Source organism: Trachurus japonicus, chromosome 16 (genome assembly GCF_045865225.1).
Source record: "Trachurus japonicus isolate A0001 chromosome 16, Traja_1.0".
NCBI lineage: Eukaryota > Metazoa > Chordata > Actinopteri > Carangiformes > Carangidae > Trachurus > Trachurus japonicus.
This window is the reverse complement of record NC_140922.1, coordinates 34,250,929-34,269,447: the sequence shown is the minus strand read 5'-3', so window position 1 is coordinate 34,269,447 and position 18,519 is coordinate 34,250,929. Positions and strand designations below refer to the sequence as shown.

The 18,519-nt window shown below is 43.8% G+C and overlaps 1 pseudogene across 1 annotated transcript in view; it reads right to left on the bottom strand.

Moving 5' to 3' along the window:
* Positions 1-2,676: 2,676 nt before the first annotated feature.
* LOC146972738 (NACHT, LRR and PYD domains-containing protein 3-like) overlaps positions 2,677-18,519 on the bottom strand; it is a 42,276-nt pseudogene continuing 26,433 nt past the window's right edge. Inside the window, exons 5-13 of the transcript XR_015037902.1 lie at positions 14,073-14,169; positions 13,518-13,534; positions 13,349-13,409; positions 12,083-12,305; positions 6,308-8,388; positions 5,504-5,677; positions 4,986-5,159; positions 4,682-4,728; positions 2,677-3,380 (exon numbers count right to left, since the gene is read on the bottom strand). The product of XR_015037902.1 is annotated as an NACHT, LRR and PYD domains-containing protein 3-like (transcript). The remainder of the gene's footprint in view (positions 3,381-4,681; positions 4,729-4,985; positions 5,160-5,503; positions 5,678-6,307; positions 8,389-12,082; positions 12,306-13,348; positions 13,410-13,517; positions 13,535-14,072; positions 14,170-18,519) is intronic.

The following is an 18,519-nucleotide window of genomic DNA, read 5'->3' as shown; positions in this document are numbered from 1 at the left end:
ACAGGCCCGCTCCGTGTTAGTTAGAAGCTGGGAGAGGTCAACTACTGACTGACAAAGCTGGACACCGGTGTGGATGCTGGAGTCTTTCATGTAGTTAACTTGCAACCTTTCCACACTTGGGACTCTGTTTCCCCCGGCAGGCGCGCTGTGCCTGTGGCTGAAGAGCAAACTGACACTTGGGATCTGGACGACGATGAGCCCATCACCCAGACTGGCAGCCAGACTGACCTCCCTGCTGCAGACATGTGTTTTGACTTGCATGGTGACACTGACTCTGGCCCAGTGCCATTCATGGACTGTGACTCTGAGGACCACTCAGCTATGAGTGTGTCTGACTCAAACCCTGATAACACTGACCGTTACGACTTCAGACCGAGACGTCGCCCCAGAATCACATCTGGTTGGTCGGCCAGCAGATGGACGAACTCTTACCATACTGACAGACTTGACCTGTGATAGGCAATTAGTTGTTATGTCAAGTATGTGGTGAAAATTGAAATGCGATGCAATTTTACAGTTCAGAGTTGTGGTAATATTTTTGCATATCTTGTGTTTGCATTTTGTATCCTGCTTTGGTGGTACAGGTTTTGCCAAAGTTCAAATTTCCTTGCAGGGTCTTACTGAGATCTTTATCTCCTCATTTTTTGCTGTGGTTCAGGTTTTTATAGGCCACCATTGAAAAAGAAGGAAAAGAAAAAAGACATTGCTAATAACTAGAAAATTGGGATGTTACGCTGTACTCATTCACCTGATATGTTTGCTGGGTATTTCTCTGCTTTATTGTGTACTCTTTTCATTGATATGTATATCAGTAGGCTAGTCATTATGTCTTTCTCTGTGTGTAACAGCTAACTTTTCATCAAGTTCATGTATAACAAGGTGTTAAGCGTAGCTTGGTTGCTTCTTCATCTGTGTACGGCTGAGGACAGCCTTGTTATTACCAGGGGGGAATATGTAACAGCCAGAGTATAACAGTGCACTACCAGTTAACGCCACATGGTGGCGCCTCCTTTTGTTTGGTCACTTGATATCACCTTTCTCCCATAGTCGACTTCCTTGACTCTAGTAATGTGGACGCTGGTGAAGGCTACAGGTCACAAACTACTTTGTCCTCCGTTTATTGTTTTGCTGAGGGTAATAATTTATGCCGTGAGACCTGGCTTGTATGATCTGTATCTGTGAATAAATATACAGTGCGGAAATCCCTCCACTTCGTCTCCGGCCTCTCAACTTTATTTCGTGCTGGAGCTGAGCTATTAGCATCCGTGGCTAAGCTTCTCGCCAACCCCACGTTACAAGCTGTGCATAAAGCCCTATGATAAAGCCTAATGGGTTTAATTACCGGAAGTCAGCTCGGTGGAGAGACCCCTGCTGGTCAAAGTGCGGTACTGCAGAATGTTTCACAACATCGGATCGGATCGGTAGTAGTCTAATTCGGTGATAGATGATGAACACAAACACAAAAAAATAACAATATATAAAGTTTATTAGGTTCTATTTTTTTATACTTTTACTTTTGAATATGGGTTACATAATTTTTATTTCTATTTTCATTGATTGATCTGAACTCACACACGTCATCAATGAGCCAAACCACTGAGCTGTTGATCAGTTTATTCCCATATTGATGTCATGTAATTCATGTAATCACTTTTGACTGTGATTAACGTGACAGACACAGTTGGGTGATATCAAATATTACATTTTGTTTTAGATACCCCATGTTTATTACAATCAAGTTTAAATATATTAATCATTTGTAGTTCAGTCTTAAATATTGATTGGAAAAAGTATCATTGATTCATTGGTGATTAAATCTTTTTGTGATCATCTTTTACTTTTTTTTTAACATAACAATAACACAAGATTACAGTAATGTCAATGCCAGCAAAATGGATATAAAACACAGTATACACAGCCATACAAACCTAACAATACAAACACATTAACCCCCCCACCCCACCCAAACCAAACTCCACGTCGTGCCGTAAAACCATACAACACACACCTACTCGTTGATTGTCCCTTTAAGCGTAGGGGTGACAGTGACCTTGGTGGGGACTGGAGATACTGAACCGACATGGCGTGAATGTGACCAACAGTGTTAAGTGCTTTGAGTGGTCTTAGAGGCTAGAAAAGCACAATAAGTGCAAGTCCATTTACCATAAGTGTCTAGTGCGATATCTAGTGGCAGTGAGAATGTTTGACCTTTTTCAAAAAAAATGTAAATACTCTTGCAAGTTTAAAGGGACAACAAGGAGTTTTGGAAAGTGAAGTGTTCTCACACTACATTTACCATTATCCTCCGCGCGCACGGTGAAATTCTTTGACCGGAGCAAGACGGACATCTTGCCAAGAATGTTTTCATTCATCAAGAATTAAAGTCAGAGGTTCGAAGACGATCAGATACCGTCATGGTTCCGACCATAAACGGCGATTCGGCGGCGTTATTCTCATGACCCGCCGGGCAGCGTCTCCAAAACCGAAAGTAAGGAAACGCTCGTCGGCTCGCCCAGCATTTCCACCACTAATAATAATAACGAAATAACGAAATAGACAAAAAATATATATTTATCGAAAATAGAGCCATTAACAAGTGTGGGTAACATAGATTCATCCACATTAATATGAGACTCTTATAACCAAATACAAACTCCTCGTTGTCCTTTAAAAAAAAGAAAACAGAGAATATATCATCTGCTGCCTTACTCTCGTTGTGTTTTGTAGTTTCTCCACATGATGGGGAGACACCTGTTGGGGAACAGGTGAGGTATTCCACTGCCAGATGAGCCAGAGCTGCCTGAGTCATCACCTCTGCTGACAGGAAGATCCTCTGAGCTACTTCAGCTCACACAGTCTGATAGAGCAGCCGGGGTCCCAGACTCTAAACCCTGGGTACAGAGGCTCAGTGAATGTAGTGAAGAAGGTGTGGAGATGTGTCAGTGACCTTCCAGGAGAGACTCTGTAGAAGGACAGCATGCCAGCCTCCCAGTCCAGATACACCGCCACCCTGTGGCTACCCCCGGGGGGAACGGCAACAGTAAACTCCTTGTCATTGTGATTCGCAGTGTACCTCTGACCAGAATAGTGCAGAGACCAGGACATCTTGTAGTGTCCTATCACACATTTGTTGCGCACACCCTTGCGACCGATGCTCTTGTAGGTCACCCCGACCCCGGCCCAGTTCCCTTCCCACTCCACCTCCCAGTAGCAGCGGCTGCTCAGGCCCTGCTGGGTCAGGACTTGGGGCCAGTAGTCAAACCTGTCAGGGTGGTCAGGATACGGCTGCTCCTCCATACCCTGGGCAGCTTTTCGGTTTCCATCAGAGATAATGAGGAGTTTGTGGGCGGTGTTCATATCCAGTGTGAGCTCACATGCATCTGAGGCAGGAGGAAGAGATCAAATTAGAAATAACACAAGTCTAATATCATATTGTCCTGAGTCTCGGAGTTCAGGTGTGAACGCATTCCAAGGTGAATTCTTTTTTTTAAAGTATATTTTTGGCTTTTTTTTGATAGATCAGTATAGATAGACGGGAAAGGGGGCGGCAGAGAGATGGGGAATGACATGCAGGAAAGGGCTGCCCGACGCGGGATTCTTTAACCACTGTGCCACGCACCGCCCCATCCAAGGTGAATTCTGATGCATCAGAGATCTGACCACTTAGACACATTCAGAGGTGGTCTGGACCACATTCATCCACACTGAAGGACTACCCCCCCAACCTCCCCCTCAATATGTTTATTGGTTAAAAACATCAACATGCAAGGGATTTATCTGATTATGAAGCTGAACTGAAAGCCAATCACAAGTGATTAATAGAGATGTTTTTTTGTTTTTTTTTAAAATATGGTACTCAGAGCTAATCACTTATTGATCACTGAAGGTGCAGGTTAATACCAGGTGTGAAGTGGGCCACAGTTTCTCCCTCTGATGAGCACTGTCAGGGCCATTGCTAGGAATTCTGGGCCCCCTGAAAGTATACTAAAGTGGGCCCCTGCCCCCTGCCCCCTGACTTTTCTACTTTTTTTTCATAGACTTATGTATTATCATTTCTTATTTAGCCTACTTTGTTTTGATGCTAATGCAGCATTACTATGAGTATCAGTCAGGGTCTTATGCAGAATAAATCAGTCATACAAAGATTAGACTACTGGGGTTTTTGTGGGCCCTACTGGGCGCTGGGTCCCTAGAATTATCATCACCTTTCTCCCCTATACAACGTAGCCTCGTAAACCAGCCTCTCGCGGAAGTGCATTTCAGTTCATTCCGAGGGAGAGTCTGGCCTCATCCCCATTCTAAGCGTTTGGACTGAAACCCTCAGAAGGCCGAGCCAATCAGCGCCGCCCGCTGTGATTGACACAGCACGTTGGCCAATCAGGGACCGACTGGTGCAAAGCCCCGTCACTACACCAACTTGCTGATTGGCTGAATGGGGTTGTCTGTCAACGCTACTACCAAAGATATTAAACCGTCTTTGCTGCTACTCCCGCCCAGCTCCCGCCCAGCTCCCGCCCACCTCAAACGCTTTACAGGGGGGATGAGGCCAGACTCTCCCGAGAAATGAAATGAAATGCATTTCCGCGAGAGGCTGGTTTACGAGGCTATATACAACGACCCTGAGCACTGTTACAGTACATTGTAAGCATGTAGTTATGTCATTATATAATTTTTAACTTACATTTAGTCAGTCCAGTTTTTAGCCAGCATTCTGAATTGTGGTCGACTCTGTGAAGAAATATAACATTCTGTTATGAAATTCTGGGTAACAAGGTACAGAAATCTCAATATTTAAAGATATATCTTTGGGCTTTTTACCCCTTTATTATGACAGGATAGTGAGAGAGACAGGAAATCAAAGGAGGGAAGGACAGTGATGACATTGTGAGCTGCGCTATACGAGGAGAGACACCAGAGTGCCTACACAGATTTCTAAGGATATTCACTTGTCACGCAGTGGTAAACTGGCTGTGTTTGTTTTTTACCTCAGTTTTGTTAATTCACATTGTTCCTCCTCCAGAGCGTCAGAGATGAGCTTCACTCCAGACTCTCCCAGGTGATTGTAGCTCAGGTCAATCTCTTTCAGGTAGTAGGGGTTGGACTTTACTGCTGAGGCCAAGAAACCACAACCTCTCTCCGTAACGCAGCAGAACGACAACCTGGTGAGCAGCAGAAATCAAATGAACCTCAAGTAAAAGCTACTAATTTGTTACAGGGATACTCCAGCATAAGTTTAACCCACGGTCTAACGCACCATGAGACCATGTATAACACCCCCTCGAGAGATCATGTTTGCTGACCGCAAACTTCTCTAGTTGTAGCGACTTAGCAAAACACTGCTGTCTTTGTAGCGGTGGCCAAGTTCTGTTTTTGTTTCTTTTTAATGGAAACCAGGCAAAACTAGCAGGTGTTTGATGCCTCGTATTATGTACTAGGACCCTATTTGTACTGTTGTCAAAGTACGGTGCTGTTCAGAGCATTATTATTGGCATTATTATGTTACCTGAGTGTTTCCAGTTTACAGCACTCATTTCCCAGTCCAATGCTGAGTTGCTGCACTCCCTCGTCTCCAATGTCATTGTCGCTCAGGTCCAGCTCCTGAAGCAGTGATGAGGAACAGCTGAGGACTGAAGCCAGCTGTTCACAGCATCTCTGGGTGAGATCACATCTGTTAAGTCTGAATGGACAAGCAGAGAATTCATTAGGATTCATCTTGCAGGGACCATGTAAGGCAAGGCAAGGCAATTTTATTTGTATAGCCCGTTTTTACAAACAGTTTGTCTCAAAGGGCTTCTAGCATCATAACAACATCCTCTGTCCTTAGACCCTCACATTGACTGAGGAAAAACTCCATGGGAAACCCTTTTAACAGGGAAAAATCTGAGAAACCTCAGAATGAGCAACAGAGGAGGGATCCCTCACCCAGGACGGACAGATGTGCAATAGATGTTGTTACAGACAAGAAAACAGTTTACAACAGAGAATGTGAGAAACATGGAAATGTTAACAATAGCTGAAGGAGGAAGCTTCTGGTAGGCAAGGAAGACAGGGAGAGCAGGCCAGCTTAATGGGAGGACTGGATGGCAGACTGGTTCATAGGAAGGGGGGGCAGTTAATGCCAATGTCAATGAAATCCTTTTCTGTTGCCAGGTGTTAACAGGTATTTTGGCCAGTGGAAAAGGGGTTTAGACCATTCATTCACTTCAGAGGAAAGGGGTTGGCAAAAACACAATGATATGCTAATGTCTAACTACCAGAAGGAAAATATTAGGAACTGGAAGAGATCCAGAAAGTACACGTTGCTTACGTGAGTGTCTTCAGTCTGCAGTGTGGACTCTGGAGTCCGGGGCAAAGGAGCTCAACTCCAGAGTCTTGTAAACTATTGCCACTTAAGTCTAAATCACACAGCTCTGATGCTGAGCTGAGAGAGGAGGACAGCGCCTGGCAGCAGGTTGCACTGAGTCCACAGTCATTCAACCTGATGGACAAAGACACAAGACTTTAAGTCATCTGAGTTTGAAAGGTGTAAAAGGTGTGCTTAAGGTTTAACAAACACTCTTTAATGTCATGGGGAGATTTGTAAGATTGGGAGAGACACTTGCTTAGCTGATCTGGATGCTTCGAGGACCGGGAGTAGCCTCTGAAGACCTTCTTCATTCCCGGAGTACTTCTTCAGTTCAAACAGCTCTAGATTCTCCTGAGAGGTCAGCAACACAAAGACCAGAGCTGCCCACTGAGTTGAAGAGAATTCATCTGTACTCGAGTCTCGGCCTGAGTCCAAGTACTTCTGGATCTCCTCCACCAGAGAGTCATCGTTCAACTCGCTCAGACAGTGGAAGAGATTTATACACCTGTCAGGGTGAGGACTCTGCTGGATTCTGTCTTTGATGTACTTGATGGTTTCCTCATGATTTTGAGAGTCACAGGTTTGGACCTGTATCTTCAGGCCTCCGAGCAGATCCTGACTGGAGTCCAGAGAGAGTGTGAGGAGGAAACGCAGGAAGAGATCCAGGTGGCCATTGTTGCTTTCTAAAGCACTGTCCACTGCTGCTTTGTGTACGTCGGACACAGACTTTGCTTTGGGTGATTCTCCAGATTCCTTGATCATCAGGTTTACACCACTTTCCTTGTACGTCACATGGACAAACAGTGCTGCAAGAAACTCTTGGACAGACAGATGGACAAAGCAGAAGACTTGATGCTGCAACCAGGACTCTTCCTTGAAGACCTGAGTGCAGACCCCTGAGTAGATAGATGCCTCTTTGACATCAATCCCACACTCTCTAAGATCCTCCTCATAGAAGATCAGGTTGCCTTTCTGCAACTGCTCGAAGGCCAACTTCCCAAGGGACATAATGGTCTTGTAAGTGTGTTGAGGGTCCAGTCCTTGCTCTTTGCAGTACTTGGCTTGCATCTGTGTGGTCTGGTGTGCCAGGAAGTGGATGTACATCTGAGTCAGTGTCTTTGGCATCTTCCCTCCTCCTGCACTGGCAAACATCTTTTCCAGGACAATGGAGGAAATCCAGCAAAACACCGGCACATGGCACATGATGTGGAGACTTCTTGTTGACTTGATGTGAGCGACTACCCTTTTGGCCAAGTTTTCATCATCAATTTTCTTGTGGAAGTACTGCTCCTTCTGTTGGTCACTGAAGCCTCGTATCTCAGTCACCCGGTCAACATACTGTGGAGGGATGCAGCCGGCTGCAGCCGGTCGGGTAGTGATCCACACACTGGCTTTTGGTAGCAGATTACCTGCAATGAGGTTTGTTAGCAGCACATCTACTGAGGCCACCTGTGTAGCATCACAGCATCTCTTGTTTCTATTAAAATCCAGGGGCAGTCTGCATTCATCAAGACCGTCCAGTACAAACAGGACTTTGTACATCTTTAGGTCTTTGAGTCCAGATTCTTTCAGGTCTGGAGTGAGGACATACAGAAGCTTCATCAGGCTTGTTTCCTCATCTCTGAGTAAATTCAGCTCCCTAAAAGGAAGTGAAAACAGGAGCTGGACGTCCTGATTGGCCTTGTCCTCGGACCAGTCCAGCATGAACTTCTGTGCCAGGACAGTTTTACCGATTCCTGCGATCCCCTGGGTGAGAACCATTCTGATTGGTTTGTCATGTTTCGGTAAGGGCTTGAAGATGGCATCACACTTGATTGGCGTTTCTTCTGACCTTGGTCGGTTGATGGCCTTCTCAGTTTGTCTCACCTCATGTTCACTATTGACTTCTCTGATGCCTCCATCAAGTATGTAGAGTTCTGTGTATATTTTATTGAAGGGCATGATATTTCCCTTGTGTGTAATCCCTTCAGCCATTTCGTCATATCTCCTTTTCATGTAGGATTTAATTTTCTGTTGATACACGTTGAGTTCTCCATAAAATCCTAACAGAAGAAAGATTTATCATTCACCAACTTAAAAAAAACAACCAACTTTCCTAACGAAAAGGCTGATATCTATCTATCTATCTATCTATCTATCTATCTATCTATCTATCTATCTATCTATCTATCTATCTATCTATCTATCTATCTATCTATCTATCTGTCTGTCTGTCTGTCTGTCTGTCTGTCTGTCTGTCTGTCTGTCTGTCTGTCTGTCTGTCTATCTATCTATCTATCCAGGGTGCGATTTGCCGGGGGGGGTGGTGGGGATTCCCCCCCCCCTCTGTTTTCGATGTCCCCCCCTCTGGTCATTTATTATTATCCCCGGTGGGGATACGTGTTGTCCCCCCCCCCTGGTCAGACAGAGTAATAGTCCCTACTTTAGATCAAGTCTACATCATTTGAACCGCGAACCTTCTCATCCCCCCTACAGTAGCGCACAGCATCTCCCAGACGGTCATATGTAGCCCAGGCTACTGTAAATTCTCAAAAAAAAAAAAAAAGGAAAAAAAAGGCGAGTCTCGAGATGCCGGTTGCACTGGGTCGGGTCTGTCTCCAGATTTGAGCAAATAAAAGCCGGTCTCAAGCCGGCTCTGTTTCTATATGCTTAATGTTTGGGTGCAACAAAGTCACTGTTATAACAGCATAATCAGCATCAAATCTGTCCCTTCAAAATAAAGTTAGTGACGTGTCTGTTTGGAGCAGCTGCTGACAGATGCGGAGCTGCAGTGACAGTTTCCTCATCACTAAACCTGGGCCACCATCCGATCCTTCCTCGGGACAAAGTCTCTTGGACATATATTAGCTATATTCTGTGTTTTTCTTCTCTTTAACCGTCTCATTTCAGTTTTTGTCGGTTGGCAATCATCTGGTGCACCCGCTGTTTCTCTCTGGCGCTTGCTCACTCACTCACTCACTCACTCACTCGATGCGCATAAATGTTATTAAAAAAAATAAAAAGGAAAAAACACAGATGCGCAAATTGAAATGACCTGTAGTCTATTCAATGACCACAGCTGATCACAGCTTGTCGTGCCACACCTGTCGCGTCTCTATGAACACAACTGGCTTTCTTTTATTTATTTATTTTTGCCGCGGTCCGACCGCATCGGGTCCAGGGTCAACACTGGTCGGACTGGTCGGGTCTTTGCTCATTCATTTGCTCAAACTTGGAGCCAGACCCGGCCCAGACCAGAGTCTGGTTGAGAACAGCAGCCTGTGACGCTCTGTCACATCTATCTATCTATCTATCTATCTATCTATCTATCTATCTATCTATCTATCTATCTATCTATCTATCTATCTATCTATCTATCTATCTATCTATCTATCTATCTATCTATCTATCTATCTATCTATCTATCTATCTATCTATCTATCTATCTATCTATCTATCTATCTATCTATCTATCTATCGTTACACCCCTAGTCGCTATCAATCTCCGTTCCGGAAATAGATGCGAAAGAGTACAGCTTTTTTTTTTTTTCTCAGGGGCTATACCCCCGTTATCAAAGGTGATGACACGGGTCGGGTAACGAGTCTTAATATTGACGGGCGGTAGTCAGAAATAATCACGGGTGATGGGTCGGGACACGGGCTTAAAAACCTACGTGTGGGGCGGGCACCGGTTTCCAAAATTGGACCCGTGCAGGACTCTGCCGGGGGTTACTGTTACCAAGGACTTGGAAATAAAAGTAGCAAAGCTCTGGACAGAGTTGCGGTGATTGTATCCACTTTATGATATGTTATGAAAACACATGAGTCTATCACAACAATGGATTTTCCGGGATCGATCAAATCCGTTGGATTATCACGCTGATTATCCATACAAGAGGTACCGGTTCTCACGGTCCGGACTTCTGACAATAGTTGTTTTGTTTTTTTTGGAGGGTGAGTGTGTGTGCCGAGCGGACCCGTCTGAGACACACGTCTATATGGGACAGGCTTTTATTTAATTTAGAACAAACCTTATGCTCAGTGTAACCCGGGTGGAAATACCCTTTGAGTTCAGTCCTTTTCAGTCTCTTACGGTAACACGCTACGTCATGACGTCACGCCGTCACGTGGCGCGTGACTGAAGCGCGTTCAGTAGTAAAGCCGGCGTCTGCTCGCGGCCGGTAGTTGGGAAGAGGAGCACGCCGGTCAGAGGGTTGCTACAGGTATGTCCTCACATCGCTCGTTAATATTAACATCATGAACCGCCGAGACTGAAATGTAAACACTGTTTTAAACTTAGGAGCCGAATACCGGAGCCGGGGAACATATGAAGTAAGGCCGTGTGCCGCGTTGTACCACGGAATCGGTGAGTGTGATTGTTGTTAGCCTAGCCGCTACCTGGCTATTGTTTGCGGTTAGCCACCTGGCTTTTGTGGGTGGGTGGCTTAGCTTAGCTTAGCTTAGCAAAGATGGAAAATGTATAGTCTAATAATAAAATGGTTCTGCTGTTTGGCCACTGTTTAAAAGAATCAGAATATAAGGAAAGAACCGGATCCAGAGCAGCATTCATTTACAAGTTTAATCAGCACCAATTAAACTTCTTCTAAATAAACGTTAACATTCAATAACTGGGTCAGGTCGGACCGCGGGCTTCTTTTTTTTCTCTTCTTCCTCACTCACCTCATTTCTCTCTGACGCGTCGGTGCTCTGTTTGTGATTTGTCTGCTGCCTTGAATCCGCCCTTTATACGTGCGCGTTCACAGATTCACAATAAGACAAACCAGGGTCGAGTTACCGAATTGATAGTCTGGCCTGACGGAAGTGCGTTGCTGCGATTAGCCTCTGATTGGTCGGAACGAGCCACCCGGCGGAAGTCCCGCCTCCGTGCTGCAGCTTTCACAGTCCGCCCGGTAAAGGGAAACATCAACAAACAACAACAGGAACCGAACCATGGATCCGTGTCATGAACCGAACAGAAGAATACATATCCGTCAGCGGTTGCCAACCGCCCTTAAACCGAACAAAATAATAAATATCCGTCAACGGTTGCCGACCGTCGTTACACTGCGGACCGAAATCCAGTTTCCAACCGGCAATATTTTGCAAGCGCGCCGTTGTTACGGCGTTGCTACGGCGCCGACCACAACGATTGTGACTGGTTGAAAGAATTCCAAACGGCCGGAGCGTTTTTTTCTCTGATCGCAGAATCATAGGCGGAGCAGCCAGACTCTCCTTCTTTTCTGGAGGAGGGTCTGGCAGGCGAGACTACCGAATTGATAACCAGCGTCGTGGTACTGCTGATCCGGAGTGACAGTGTTGTGGATAGGTTCAGCTGGAGAGGCTGGGAGTAACCCCGGGTAGGCTGAGCTCGCTTCGTGGTACAGGCCTCTGCCCTCGGCGCAGCTGGCTCAGTGGTCAGCATAGGTGCACAGTCCACACATAACTTTACCATGCCTTTTAATTTCATACTTTCATAATTTTCGATTTGATATGTGCACATTCCGTTCAAATAAAACGTTTTATGCAATAAAATATAATTATTCTGTTGAAATTATTTATCTACATACACACCTGCGCTCCGCACATGTGTGCCTGCCGAATATATCGTCAACCGCCGATTTAAGGGATGACGGTGGCCGACTGGAAATTTTTAACCTATCACCCAAGCCTAATGTGGTAGGAACATATGACTGTGACCTCATACACACATACACTTCCTGAGAGAATATTTCGATATCAGAAGCTCAAATCTCTTACTTTGCTGGAGGAGGGAGATGTACGCATCTTGTTTCATGGTCTTCAAAACATGCAGGACGATCTGTAGAAATCCTTCTTTGGCTCCAGTTTCTGACTGAATCAGTTCTTCATCGACCTCCTCCTCCTTTTCTTTGCCTTTCCCACTCTCTCCACTGGGACTGAGGACGTTCCAAACTCTCATCATGTTTGATTTTATGAATTCTGAAACTTTGTCCTCCAAATCCTGAAATAAAGAAATTTCAGTTCAATAATATTTTACATATGATAAAATAGAGAACTCAGTGAAGAAATCAGTCCTGCATCTTTGTCTTTGTCAGGTCTGCTGGCAGCAGCTATCTGTTATACAGAGTGCACACAGCAGGAGGCCAACCCCCCCACAGAGCTCCTTTCTTTAACTCTTTTGCGACCATTGACGAGTAAACTCGTCAAAACCGTTTTTGGTTTTTGTTACAGATTACGATAATAGACACTCTGAGGTACCCTGTGTGTGAATATAATAGTCCTCTGATATGTAAAACTGTTTTAAACTACAATCAAAACATAATGTTTTTTATAAACTGTGTGATCTTGGTTTTGTTTGAGTAATCGTTCTCCTTGAATGCTGCTGTGGGGACAGCTGCAGCGCTGTGCGGCTGTCGGCTACAGTGTTGCAACTTTCTCGCTGAATCTGGCGACTTTCCAAACCCTCTTTTGACAAAAGCGACCGACGACAAATCTGGCAACTTTTCCCGGTGCTGTTACAAACGTTTCTGGTTTGGAGACTCGGATCTGAAAGCCCGTTATCACGGCTGTTTTCACGGTGCAGCGGAGCGGGCGCTGAGCAGCGGGCGCTGCTGCAGCCAGAGACCCGCCCCACTGCTCTCCACGCCGCCACACCCCCCAGATTTACCTACAAATATATTTATTTAGCCGTAGAAATGATTTGGGAGACATGCCACACTGCAGAGTACCGGTAAAATGAGCGGATTGCCACTTGACACAAAAGTGCGTTTTTCTCTGAAACTAGAGCGGGAGCTCCGTTTTTGGAGAAACCCAGCTCTCTTCTTCTCCTTCGTACTCGCGAATGAAACGGCGGAAAAACTCGCAGTTTTTTCGAGGAGCACGTTGGAAAGTCACCCTTCAATCACGTGAAGACCGTTTGTTTCTAGGTGATGTACAGAGTTCGGTTCGACGTGAGAAAAAGGTAAACAAATAGCCAAAAACATGTGGTCCTGAGCGGATGTGCTGAGGAATTAGTGTGGTCGCGAAAGAGTTAAATACACCCACCTTTTGGTTCAGGGTCTGACTTGAAGCAGTCTGGTCACTGGAAGCTCCTGAGTGTGTCCATCTGTAAATACATGTGCAGACTGAAAACACAGGAAGATCTCACACTGACAGTAATGATGTTTTACAGAAATATTTTATTCAGCTCTGGAGGACACGTTGTCCTTCTCACCGTTCATCAGGAGGAACCTCTTCTCCACTGAAGAGTGGAGGTTGGCCCTTGGAGCTGTCACTTGTCAGGGAGACTCCACTGGGACATGGAGACGCATAAGTACAAGACTTAACATGTCTATTGCTGTCTACATTCATTTTGTAAAGTTGACTCATTTCCTTATCTTTTGTTCACTTTTAACACAGCTAACAAATCAAGTTACAGATAATTTGTATTAAATGCTATTTATGCATATGCTGGCATTGTGTAAGAGAAAGCCAAGAAAAGGCAATTTTATTTGTATAGCCCATTTTTACAAACAGTTTGTCTCAAAGGGCTTTACATGGCATCGTAGCAACATCCTCTGTCCTTAGACCCTCACATCCACTGAGGAAAAACTCCATAGAAAACCCTTTTAACAGGGAAAAACAGGAGAAACCTCTGCAGGGTGAGGAACAGAGGAGGGATCCCTCACCCAGGATTGGCAGAAGTGCAATAGCAATGTAATGTAAAGATTTTCTTCTCTGTCCTCCAGCTCTGGAGGACATGTTGTCCTTCTCACCATTCACCAGGAACCTCTTCTCCACTGAAGACTGGAGGTGGGCTCTTGGAGCGGTCGCTCTTCAGGGAGACTCCACTGGGACATGAAGACGCTGCTGCTGCTGGTTGGACTCTGTAACCAAGGACAAGACTAAACATGTCTCTTCTGAACTTGAGAGGGCTTTTGTTTGTTAAAGTACAGTTTTGGTATTTTATCCCTTTATCTTGATAGAACAGTTAAGAAAGATAGGAAAGCAGGCAGAGAGACGGGGGATGACATTCCAGTGTTTCCCCTAACAGAACTCTCGCAACAGAACTCTCGCAATTTGATTTGTAATGGTAAACCACTTTGAGCTGTGTCTCTTAAATGAAAAGTATAAATAAATTACATCATATTATTATTATTATTACCATTATCATTTTTTAAAATTATTTCTAACAGGTCTACTCACACAACTTTCAGGTCACTGCTAACCCGATCAGACGTTCTTCCTCCATCTGGTCTCTTGTGTCTTTTCTCTTTATTGGAAACAGAAAACAACTTCAAATCTTTTATTCTGGGCTTTTATCTGTGAAAGGTCAAATGAACACAGCTCTGAAACTAGTGAACATTTTTGAAATACATACAATTTTAACAAATTCTTGGACAAGCATAAGCAAGAAGGTAGTTTTATATGACAATAAATTTCATGTTGTGATTCCATAATTAAGCTATTTTAGTTATTTGTGCTGTTAGATTGAATCTGTGGCTCCCACTGTAAAACAACAAAGAACATGTTAGTGTACCTGATCTCTTGTCTCCATCACTTTCTGTCTTCCTTTGTCTCTGAGCGTCTCCATCTGGTTTCCCATCTCCTTCCTCCTCAAAGTCGCGCTGTGATTTCTCCATTTCACCTGTACATTCACCGGACACAGATTTAGTTAAAGCAGAAGTAAGCGATATTTTTGTGTTAATCTAAGTCTTAAATAGTTGTATCTTCCGACAGCAATCACTTCTGTAGAGTGTTTGGTCTGAAACACGGGTCTGTCAGTCACTCTGCTCTGCTGTAAGCCGAGGAGAAAACTTTCCTTGTATCCTACAAGTTTTATCCGATGAGGAGAGAGAACGGCATAAAGGGGCAGTCCTCTCTGTGTGTGCAGCCAAGGGATGCACCTGAATGTGGTGACGTAGGGACGAGGACAAATAGATCCATGACGAGGGCGGGGGCTGCTAACTCCATCGGCTGAAAAGACATTATGGTGCGTTCAAGGCAACCCGTAACTCGTGTTTTTCCGACCTGTGAAGTCGTACCAGTTCGATCTGGTACGACTTCACGGGTCAGAAGTTACGAGTGGCCGTTATAGTGACTTTCACCGGTAAAACAGGTCGGAAAAACACGAGTGGGTTGTCTGGAACGCTACAAAGTCGTAAGTTGTGACTTGAAGCTGTAACTTACGGTTTCAAAAGCCTGCCTGGAACGCAGCATTAGCCAAAACGACCGGATCGCTTACTTCTGCTTTAATGTCTCTGTGCAAATGTTACAAGACTCAATCAGGATAACCTCATTGTAATATGGACATGGTACCAAATTTTGGTTTCACATTATCTCGAAAAAAAAGAAGCTGTTATTCCACTATATAAAAACGTAAACAATGATGAAGAATATGGCCTGTTTAGGCCTCCATACATGTAAGTTACCATGCTATAAGAAATTACTTTCTTAGGCTTATGTGGACCTCCTACGTTAAAAATTTAAATAAATTACAGAGGAGGTAACTCTATATAGATGATTTTCTCATTTTTATTTTTATTTATTTAGAAGACTGGATCGGAAGTGCTGAAGGAGACAGAGGAAGAGAAGTAAAGAAGTGGTTAACAGAGCCTAAAAGATTATTATCTCATATCTAGTCTAAACATTAAAATACAGACATGAGGAAACTTGTCACCTAGGTATTCAAAACAGGAGGTCGTCATTAAAGTAGGCTACAGCAGAAATGCGGCGAAGAAAAAGGTAGACCAAATCAGAGAGAAATGAGACACCCTGTATCTTAAGTCAGTTTATTTCCCCTATCAAAAAACTTTAAATTGTGTGGTTTTTTTTTTATTCCATAGGCTATAGCCTATTAAACCCGCTGTTGTTATTGATAAACTTTTTTGAACTAACTTCTAAACAGGCTACAAGTTTCAAAACAATCAGTTTAAAATGGCGGTGATGAAACAACAGGTTAAATGTTTAATTTCTCACAACGAACGGAACAGTGTGAGTTGTTTCTTGTTGTCACCCCGCCGTTCGTCTACCGGAAAATTTACAGCAACAGTAACAGCCTTACTCACCGTTTAACGGGTGGACATGTTGCCAGCATCCCTCCGCTGCATTTCACCATCTGATATCAAAGAAACAACAGAGGCTCCAAAGACAAAGTCGTGTGACACAGTTTAAGAGAAAGTTTCGTTGTTGAGACATAAATCCGAACAGACCCGATGAAGCCCGAATAAATCCGACTCTCAGGTGCCACTCCCAGGAGGATGATGCAGGAAGTTGACTTAAGGGGAGACTGGAGACAAGGTAAGGTTGCAACAAGCCTTATTTCTCCAGAAACATGCTCGAGTGATGACACTCACACTGCACATTCACAGTTAGACCCTCTACCCACCAAGAATAGAAAAGACATATTCAGCATCTGCTCCTGCTTGTACTGAGGGAAAGTTGTTTTAAGGGTATGAAAGTAGCTTTTTTCATGAGCTGTATTTTTGTCATACTGTCCTGACCTTTTGTATGAATTAATCCAAACATAACCAGTTTGAATCACTGTTTTGTTGACTATTAAATGACCTGCTCAGCATGTGTGTCAGTGTCAGTGTCTAGCTAGTAGGCTACATGATGTTTTGTCATGGCTGACAGGGTGGGGACGGTTGCAACAACTTCCATTTGAATATGGAAGCACTATGCAAATGCTAATGTATAAAATGAAACATTTTTAGCTTAAAATAGGCACAATATATCTATTTTATTCCTCATGATAAACTGAACAGCCAATTATATTAAACCATGAGGGACTAAGATTTCAAAATAATTCCCCAGATAACTTCCTATAATGAAATAGGCAATTTGCATCAATAGCCTAGTTGTATCTTGTTCTATGGGACAGAAGTAGCCACATATATTTTCCTATGAAAATTAGAGAAAAGTAAATTTATTTGATGTCATACAGTGAACAAATCATCCAAAAGTAGAGAGTTTTTTGTATTGCAAATAGTTCCATTCTTCTTGTCTCACACTGAGCTATTGAGTTTTATTACCACTGTTAAAGCAGAAGTAAGTGATATTTTTGTGTTAATATAAGTCTTAAATAGTTATATCCTCCGACAGCAATCACTTACATAGAGTGTTTGGACTGAAACACGGGTCTGTCAGTCACTCTGCTCTGCTCTGAGCCCAGGAGAAAACTTTTCTCGTATCCTACAGTTTTTATCCAATGAGGAGAGAGAACGGCATGCAGGGCTGTGTGTGCAGCCAAGGGGACGCCGTGAATGTGGCGACGTAGGGACGAGGACTGTTATGGTGCGTTCAAGGCAACCCGTAACTCGTGTTTTTCCGACCTGTGAAGTCGTACCAGTTCGATCTGGTACGAGTTCACGGGTCAGAAGTTACGAGTGGCCGTTATAGTGACTTTCACAGGTAAAACAGGTCGGAGAAACACGAGTGGGTTGCCTGAAACGCTACAAAGTCGTAAGTCGTGACTTGAAGCTGTAACTTACGGTTTCAAAAGCCTGCCTGGAACGCAGCATTAGCCAAAACGACCGGATCGCTTACTTCTGCTTTAACCTCGACTCAAGGCCTATGTTCTACGCAAAACAAAACTCAAACTGTTCTATATATGTTCTATAATATTACTAAATAACTAAATAATACTATAGTATTATTGTAAGACAATGCATATTTTAGGAATACTGTACTTATTCAGACAAAAATCTAAAGTTAATTAGTGAAATTGAATGTATGTTTAATATGTTGCAACCGTCCCTTATTCGTCTGGATTCTTCCATTCAAATGAATATTGTGATTGATGTGTCATATTTAACCATCTTTAAATGGTATGTAGCTGACAAATGTATGTTTAATCTATAAAAGTTTGGTGAGCCGAGTCCAAATAAGTAAATAATATTTAAAGCAGAAGTAAGTGATATATTTGTGTTAATATAAGTCTTAAATAGTTGTATCTTCCGACAGCAATCACTTACATAGAGTGTTTGGTCTGAAACACGGGTCTGTCAGTCACTCTGCTCTGCTCTGAGCCGAAGAGAAAACATTTATCGTATCCTACAGTTTTTATCCAATGAGGAGAGAGAACGGCATGCAGGGCTGTGTGTGCAGCCAAGGAACGCCGTGAATGTGGTGACGTAGCGACGAGGACTGTTATGGTGCATTCAAGGAAACTCGTATTTTTCCGACCGTGAAGTGGTACCAGTTCGATCTGGTACGAGTTCACGGGTCAGAAGTTA